This window comes from Bombina bombina, chromosome 9 (genome assembly GCF_027579735.1).
Source record: "Bombina bombina isolate aBomBom1 chromosome 9, aBomBom1.pri, whole genome shotgun sequence".
In the NCBI taxonomy this organism is placed as follows: Eukaryota; Metazoa; Chordata; class Amphibia; order Anura; family Bombinatoridae; genus Bombina; species Bombina bombina.
The window spans coordinates 277377220-277387489 of record NC_069507.1 but is presented as its reverse complement, the minus strand read 5'-3'; positions in this window follow the sequence as shown (position 1 = coordinate 277387489).

The window sequence follows — 10270 nt, the reverse complement described above, 5'->3', positions numbered from 1 at the left end:
TAATTCCTTCCTGTATATTAAACATTGCATAGTGATTACCAGTTTTCCATTGTTGCCAAGCTATACTCATATGTTATCCAAACTTATCACACATGCAAAACAAACTATTATTTACATCCATTCTCTCAGCAGTTGTGGTCCTTAATTTACATTTATTATCAAAACTTAAGGGAATTTTGTTTCACTTAACCCTGACACCTTCTCTTCTCAATCTATACGTCATCACTAGGTTCCCTTATTAAGTCCCACGGTTTCCAATATCATTTGTATGCCGATGACACCCAAATCTACTACTCTGCACCAGAACTATCTCCTTCCTTGCTAACCCGTGTCACTAACTGTCTTTCTCACATCTCTTCCTGGATGTCCTCTCACTACCTCAAGCTAAATCTCTCCAAAACTGAGCTCCTCATTTTCCCCCCTTCTTCCAAAATCTCCACCCCCAATATCTCTATAACTGTCGACAACTCCATCATTACCCCTACCCCGCATGCCCGATGTCTCGGGGTCACATTTGACTCAGATCTTTCCTTCACTCCTCACATTCAGTCCTTGGCTACAGCCTGCCGCTTCCACCTTAAAAACATCTCTAAAATTAGACACTTCCTTACACAAGACACAACTAAGATTTTAATCCACTCTCTCATTCTTTCCTGCCTTGATTACTGCAACTCTGTCCTCTCTGGTCTCCCCACCTGCCGCCTAGCTCCTTTACAATCCATAATGAATGCCTCTGCCAGACTCATCTTCCTTACACGTCGCTCTTCATTTGCTGCGCCTCTCTGCCAATCCCTTCACTGGCTTCCTCTTGCCTCTAGGATCAAACACAAAACTCTCACTCTTACATACAAAGCCCTCAACTGCACTGCTCCCCCCTACATCTCAGACCTTGTCTCCAGATACTCTCCCTCCCGTCCCCTTCACTCTGCTCATGACCTCCTACTCTCCTCCTCTCTTGTCACCTCATCACACTCCCGTTTACAGGACTTCTCCAGACTGGCTCCCATCTTGTGGAACTCTCTGCCTCGCTCCACAAGACTCTCTTCTAGTTTTAAAAGCTTCAAGTGCTCCCTAAAGACTCTACTGTTCAGGGACGCATACAACCTACGCTGACCTTTCCTATTACCAGTTCCTCTCCTCCACTGCAATCCCCTGAACCCTCTTAGCATGTAAGCCTAAGAGTCCAGCTGTTTGTAGATAACCTTCTTAAGAGCTGACTACAACAGTGCAACTCTTGGCAGGGCCCTCTACCCTATAATTGTTTTGTTGTACTCCCCTTTGTTTATAGCGCTGCGGAATCTGTTCGGTGCTCTACAAATAACCGATAATAATAATGTTTATATATGCACAGTATATATCAGTAATTAAGTGCTATATTACATAAGGTCTGCACAGACAATAAATATTTATACATGCACAGTATAGATCAGTAATTAAGTGCTACATTACATAAGGTCTGCACACACAATACATGTATATATATGCACAGTATATATCAGTAATTAAGTGCTGCATTACAAAAGGTCTACACACACAATAAATGTTTATATATGCACAGTATATATCAGTAATTAAGTGCTGCATTACATAAGGTCTGCACACACAATAAATGTTTATATATGCACAGTATATATCAGTAATTAAGTGCTACATTACATAAGGTCTGCACACACAATAAATATTTATATATGCACAGTATATATCAGTAATTAAGTGCTACATTACATAAGTTCTGCACACACAATAAATGTTTATATATGCACAGTATATATCAGTAATTAAGTGCAGCATTACACAAGGTCTGCACACACAATAAATGTTTATATAAGCACAGTATATATCAGTAATTAAGTGCTACATTACAGAAGGTCTGCACACACAATAAATGTTTATATATGCACAGTATATATCAGTAATTAAGTGCTACATTACATAAGGTCTGCACACACAATAAATATTTATATATGAACAGTATATATCAGTTATTAAATGCTGCATTACATAAGGTCTGCACACACAATAAATGTTTATATATGCACAGTATATATCAGTAATTAATGTTACATTACATAAGGTCTGCACACACAGTAAATGTTTATATATGCACAGTATATATCAGTAATTAAATGCTACATTACATGAGGTCTGCACACAATAAATGTTTATATATGCACAGTATATATCAGTAATTAAGTGCTACATTACATGAGGTCTGCACACAATAAATGTTTATATATGCACAGTATATATCAGTAATTAATGTTACATTACATGAGGTCTGCACACAATAAATGTTTATATATGCACAGTATATATCAGTAATTAATGTTACATTACATGAGGTCTGCACACAATAAATGTTTATATATGCACAGTATATATCAGTAATTAAGTGCTACATTACATAAGGTCTGCACACACAATAAATGTTTATATATGCACAGTATATATCAGTAATTAAATGCTACATTACATAAGGTCTGCACACACAATAAATGTTTATATATGCACAGTATATATCAGTAATTAATGTTACATTACATGAGGTCTGCACACAATAAATGTTTATATATGCACAGTATATATCAGTAATTAAGTGCTACATTACATGAGGTCTGCACACAATAAATTTTTATATATGCTCAGTATATATCAGTAATTAAGTGCTGCATTACATAAGGTCTGCACACACAATAAACGTTTATATATGCACAGTATACATCATTGATTAAGTGCCGTATTACATAAGGTCTGTACACACAATAAATGTTTATATATGCACAGTATATATCAGTAATTAATTGCTACATTACATAAGGTCTGCACACACAATAAATGTTTATATATGCACAGTATATATCAGTAATTAAGTGCTAGATTACAGAAGGTCTGCACACACAATAAATGTTTATATATGCACAGTATATATAAATAATTAAGTGCTACATTACCTAAGGTCTGCACACACAATAAATGTTTATATATGCACAGTATATATAAGTAATTAAGTGCTATATTACATAAGGTCTGCACACACAATAAATGTTTATATATGCACAGTATATATCAGTAATTAGGTGCTGCATTACATAAGGTCTGCTGCACACACAATAAATGTTTATATATGCACATTATATATCAGTAATTAAGTGCTGCATTACATAAGGTCTGCACACACAATAAATGTTTATATATGCACAGTATATATCAGTAATTAAGTGCTATATTACATAAGGTCTGCACCCACAATAAATATTTATATATGCACAGTATAGATCAGTAATTAAGTGCTACATTACATAAGGTCTGCACACATAATACATGTTTATATATGCACAGTATATATCAGGAATTAAGTGCTGCATTACATAAGGTCTGCACACACAATAAATGTTTATATATGCACAGTATATATCAGTAATTAAGTGCTACATTACATAAGGTCTGCACACACAATAAATATTTATATATGCACAGTATATATCAGTAATTAAGTGCTACATTACATAAGTTCTGCACACACAATAAATGTTTATATATGCACAGTATATATCAGTAATTAAGTGCAGCATTACACAAGGTCTGCACACACAATAAATGTTTATATAAGCACAGTATATATCAGTAATTAAGTGCTACATTACAGAAGGTCTGCACACACAATAAATGTTTATATATGCACAGTATATATCAGTAATTAATGTTACATTACATAAGGTCTGCACGCACAGTAAATGTTTATATATGCACAGTATATATCAGTAATTAAATGCTAAATTACATGAGGTCTGCACACAATAAATGTTTATATATGCACAGTATTTATCAGTAATTAAGTGCTACATTACATGAGGTCTGCACACAATAAATGTTTATATATGCACAGTATATATCAGTAATTAATGTTACATTACATGACGTCTGCACACAATAGATGTTTATATATGAACAGTATATATCAGTAATTAATGTTACATTACATGAGGTCTGCACACAATAAATGATTATATATGCACAGTATATATCAGTAATTAAGTGCTGCATTACATAAGGTTTGCACACAATAAATGTTTATATATGCACAGTATATATCAGTAATTCATGTTACATTACATGTGGTCTGCACACAATAAATGTTTATATATGCACAGTATATATCAGTAATTAAGTGCTACATTACATGAGGTCTGCACACAATAAATGTTTATGTATGCTTGGTATATATCAGTAATTAAGTGCTGCATTACATAAGGTCTGCACACACAATAAATGTTTATATATGCACAGTATATATCAGTAATTAATTGCTACATTACATAAGGTCTGCACACACAATAAATGTTTATATATGCACAGTATATATCAGTAATTAAGTGCTACATTACAGAAGGTCTGCACACACAATCAATGTTTATATATGCACAGTATATATAAATAATTAAGTGCTACATTACATAAGGTCTGCACACACAATAAATGTTTATATAAGCACAGTATATATCAGTAATTAAGTGTTATATTACATAAGGCCTGCACACACAATAAATGTTTATATATGCACAGTATATATCAGTAATTAGGTGCTGCATTACATAAGGTCTGCACACACAATAAATGTTTATATATGCACATTATATATCAGTAATTAAGTGCTGCATTACATAAGGTCTGCACACACAATAAATGTTTATATATGCACAGTATATATCAGTAATTAAGTGCTATATTACATAAGGTCTGCACAGACAATAAATATTTATATATGCACAGTATAGATCAGTAATTAAGTGCTACATTACATAAGGTCTGCACACACAATACATGTTTATATATGCACAGTATATATCAGTAATTAAGTGCTGCATTTCAAAAGGTCTAAACACACAATAAATGTTTATATATGCACAGTATATATCAGTAATTAAGTGCTGCATTACATAAGGTCTGCACACACAATAAATGTTTATATATGCACAGTATATATCAGTAATTAAGTGCTACATTACATAAGGTCTGCACACACAATAAATATTTATATATGCACAGTATATATCAGTAATTAAGTGCTACATTACATAAGTTCTGCACACACAATAAATGTTTATATATGCACAGTATATATCAGTAATTAAGTGCAGCATTACACAAGGTCTGCACACACAATAAATGTTTATATAAGCACAGTATATATCAGAAATTAAGTGCTACATTACAGAAGGTCTGCACACACAATAAATGTTTATATATGCACAGTATATATCAGTTATTAAGTGCTACATTGCATAAGGTCTGCACACACAATAAATATTTATATATGCACAGTATATATCAGTTATTAAATGCTGCATTACATAAGGTCTGCACACACAATAAATGTTTATATATGCACAGTATATATCAGTAATTAATGTTACATTACATAAGGTCTGCACACACAGTAAATGTTTATATATGCACAGTATATATCAGTAATTAAATGCTACATTACATGAGGTCTGCACACAATAAATGTTTATATATGCACAGTATATATCAGTAATTAAGTGCTACATTACATGAGGTCTGCACACAATAAATGTTTATATATGCACAGTATATATCAGTAATTAATGTTACATTACATGAGGTCTGCACACAATAAATGTTTATATATGCACAGTATATATCAGTAATTAATGTTACATTACATGACGTCTGCACAAAAACATAATTTATGTAAGAACTTACCTGAGAAATTCATTTCTTTCATATTAGCAAGAGTCCATGAGCTAGTGACGTATGGGATATACATTCCTACCTGGAGGGGCAAAGTTTCCCAAACCTCAAAATGCCTACAAATACACCCCTCACCACACCCACAAATCAGTTTAACGAATAGCCAAGAAGTGGGGTGATAAGAAAAAAAGTGCGAAAGCATAAAAAAAGAGGAATTGGAATAATTGTGCTTTATACAAAAAAATCATAACCACCACAAAAGGGTGGGCCTCATGGACTCTTGCTAATATGAAAGAAATGAATTTATCAGGTAAGTTCTTACATAAATTATGTTTTCTTTCATGTAATTAGCAAGAGTCCATGAGCTAGTGACGTATGGGATAATGACTATCCAAGATGTGGATCTTTCCACGCAAGAGTCACTAGAGAGGGAGGGATAAAATAAAGACAGCCAATTCCGCTGAAAAATAATCCACACCCAAAACAAAGTTTAAATTTTATAATGAAAAAAACTGAAAACATAAGCAGAAGATTCAAACTGAAACAGCTGCCTGAAGTACTTTTCTACCAAAAACAGCTTCAGAAGAAGAAAACACATCAAAATGGTAGAATTTAGTAAAAGTATGCAAAGAAGACCAAGTTGCTGCTTTGCAAATCTGATCAACCGAAGCTTCATTCCTAAACGCCCAGGAAGTAGAAACTGACCTAGTAGAATGAGCTGTAATCCTTTGAGGCGGAGTTTTACCCGACTCGACATAAGCATGATGAATTAAAGATTTCAACCAAGATGCCAAAGAAATGGCAGAGGCCTTCTGACCTTTCCTAGAACCGGAAAAGATAACAAATAGACTAGAAGTCTTTCGGAAATTCTTAGTAGCTTCAACATAATATTTCAAAGCTCTAACTACATCCAAAGAATGCAATGATTTCTCCTTAGAATTCTTAGGATTAGGACATAATGAAGGAACCACAATTTCTCTACTAATGTTGTTGGAATTTACAACCTTAGGTAAAAATGTAAAAGAAGTTCTCAACACCGCCTTATCCTGATGAAAAATCAGAAAAGGAGACCCACAAGAAAGAGCAGATAATTCAGAAACTCTTCTGGCAGAAGAGATGGCCAAAAGGAACAAAACTTTCCAAGAAAGTAATTTAATGTCCAATGAATGCATAGGTTCAAACGGAGGAGCTTGAAGAGCCCCCAGAACCAAATTCAAACTCCAAGGAGGAGAAATTGACTTAATGACAGGTTTTATACGAACCAAAGCTTGTACAAAACAATGAATATCAGGAAGATTAGCAATCTTTCTGTGAAAAAGAACAGAAAGAGCAGAGATTTGTCCTTTCAAGGAACTTGCAGACAAACCTTTCTCCAAACCATCCTGAAGAAACTGTAAAATTCTCGGAATTCTAAAAGAATGCCAGGAAAAATGATGAGAAAGACACCAAGAAATATAAGTCTTCCAGACTCTATAATATATCTCCCTAGATACAGATTTACGAGCCTGTAACATAGTATTAATCACAGAGTCAGAGAAACCTCTTTGACTAAGAATCAAGCGTTCAATCTCCATACCTTTAAATTTAAGGATTTGAGATCCTGATGGAAAAAAGGACCTTGCGACAGAAGGTCTGGTCTTAACGGAAGAGTCCACAGTTGGCAAGAGGCCATCCGGACAAGATCCGCATACCAAAACCTATGAGGCCATGCTGGAGCTACCAGCAGAACAAACGAGCATTCCTTCAGAATCTTGGAGATCACTCTTGGAAGAAGAACTAGAGGCGGAAAGATATAAGCAGGATGATACTTCCAAGGAAGTGACAATGCATCCACTGCTTCCGCTTGAGGATCCCTGGATCTGGACAGATACCTGGGAAGTTTCTTGTTTAGATGAGAGGCCATCAGATTTATTTCTGGAAGACCCCACATTTGGACAATCTGTAGAAATACCTCTGGGTGAAGAGACCATTCACCCGGATGCAATGTTTGGCGACTGAGATAATCCGCTTCCCAATTGTCTATACCTGGGATATGAACCGCAGAAACTAGACAGGAGCTGGATTCCGCCCAAACCAGAATTCGAGATACTTCTTTCATAGCCAGAGGGCTGTGAGTCCCTCCTTGATGATTGATGTATGCCACAGATGTGACATTGTCTGTCTGAAAACAAATGAATGATTCTCTCTTTAGAAGAGGCCAAGACTGAAGAGCTCTGAAAATTGCACGGAGTTCCAAAATATTGATCGGTAATCTCACCTCCTGAGATTCCCAAACCCCTTGTGCCGTCAGAGACCCCCACACAGCTCCCCAACCTGTAAGACTTGCATCTGTTGAGATTATAGTCCAGGTCGGAAGAACAAAAGAAGCCCCCTGAACTAAACGATGGTGATCTGTCCACCACGTCAGAGAGTGTCGTACAATCGGTTTTAAAGATATTAATTGAGATATCTTTGTGTAATCCCTGCACCACTGGTTCAGCATACAGAGCTGAAGAGGTCGCATGTGAAAACGAGCAAAGGGGATCGCGTCCGATGCAGCAGTCATAAGACCTAGAATTTCCATGCATAAGGCTACCGAAGGGAATGATTGTGACTGAAGGTTTCGACAAGCTGATATCAATTTTAGACGTCTCTTGTCTGTCAAAGATAGAGTCATGGACACTGAATCTATCTGGAAACCCAAAAAGGTTACCCTTGTCTGAGGAATTAATGAACTTTTTAGTAAATTGATCCTCCAACCATGAGCTTGAAGAAACAACACAAGTCGATTTGTATGAGATTCTGCTAAATGTGAAGACTGAGCAAGTACCAAGATATCGTCCAAATAAGGAAATACCACAATACCCTGTTCTCTGATTACAGACAGAAGGGCACCGAGAACCTTTGTAAAAATTCTTGGAACTGTTGCTAGGCCAAATGGCAGAGCCACAAACTGGTAATGCTTGTCTAGGAACGAGAATCTCAGAAACTGATAATGATCTGGATGAATCGGAATATGCAGATATGCATCCTGTAAATCTATTGTAGACATATAATGCCCTTGCTGAACAAAAGGCAGGATAGTCCTTACAGTTACCATTTTGAATGTTGGTATCCTTACATAACGATTCAATATTTTTAGATCCAGAACTGGTCTGAAGGAATTCTCCTTCTTTGGTACAATGAAGAGATTTGAATAAAACCCCAGCCCCTGTTCCAGAACTGGAACTGGCATAATTATTCCAGCCAACTCTAGATCTGAAACACATTTCAGAAATGCTTGAGCCTTCGCTGGATTTACTGGGACAAGGGAAAGAAAAAATCTCTTTGCAGGAGGCCTTATCTTGAAGCCAATTCTGTACCCTTCTGAAACAATATTCTGAATCCAAAGATTGTGAACGGAATTTATCCAAATTCCTTTGAAAAAACGTAATCTGCCCCCTACCAGCTGAGCTGGAATGAGGGCCGCACCTTCATGTGGACTTAGGAGCTGGCTTTGATTTTCTAAAAGGCTTGGATTTATTCGAGACTGGAGATGGTTTCCAAACTGATACCGCTCCCGAGGATGAAGGATCAGGCTTTTGTTCCTTGTTGTGACGAAAGGAACGAAAACGATTATTAGACCTAAATTTACCTTTAGATTTTTTATCCTGTGGTAAAAAAGTTCCTTTCCCTCCAGTAACAGTTGAGATAATAGAATCCAACTGAGAACCAAATAATTTATTACCCTGGAAAGAAAGGGAAAGCAGAGTAGACTTAGAAGACATATCAGCATTCCAAGTTTTAAGCCATAAAGCTCTTCTAGCTAAAATAGCTAGAGACATATACCTGACATCAACTCTAATGATATCAAAGATGGCATCACAAATAAAATTATTAGCATGTTGAAGAAGATTAATAATGCGATCTGTTACTTGTTGCGCTAAAACTTCCAACCAAAAAGTTGAAGCTGCAGCAACATCCGCCAAAGATATAGCAGGTCTAAGAAGATTACCTGAACACAAGTAAGCTTTTCTTAGAAAGGATTCAATTTTCCTATCTAAAGGATCCTTAAAGGAAGTACCATCTGCCGTAGGAATGGTAGTACGCTTAGCAAGAGTAGAGACAGCCCCATCAACTTTAGGGATTTTGTCCCAAAATTCTAATCTGTCAGATGGCACAGGATATAATTGCTTAAAACGTTTAGAAGGAGTAAATGAATTACCCAAATTATTCCATTCCCTGGAAATTACTTCAGAAATAGCACCAGGAACAGGAAAAACTTCTGGAATAACTACAGGAGATTTAAAAACCTTATCTAAACGTTTAGATTTAGTATCAAGAGGACCAGAATCCTCAATTTCTAATGCAATTAGGACTTCTTTAAGTAAAGAACGAATAAATTCCATTTTAAATAAATATGAAGATTTATCAGCATCAACCTCTGAGACAGAATCCTGTGAACCAGAAGAGCCATTATCAGAATCAAAATGATGATGTTCATTTAAAAATTCATCTGAAAAATGAGAAGTTTTAAAAGACTTTTTACGTTTACTAGAAGGAGGAATAACAGACATAGCCTTCTTAATGGATTTAG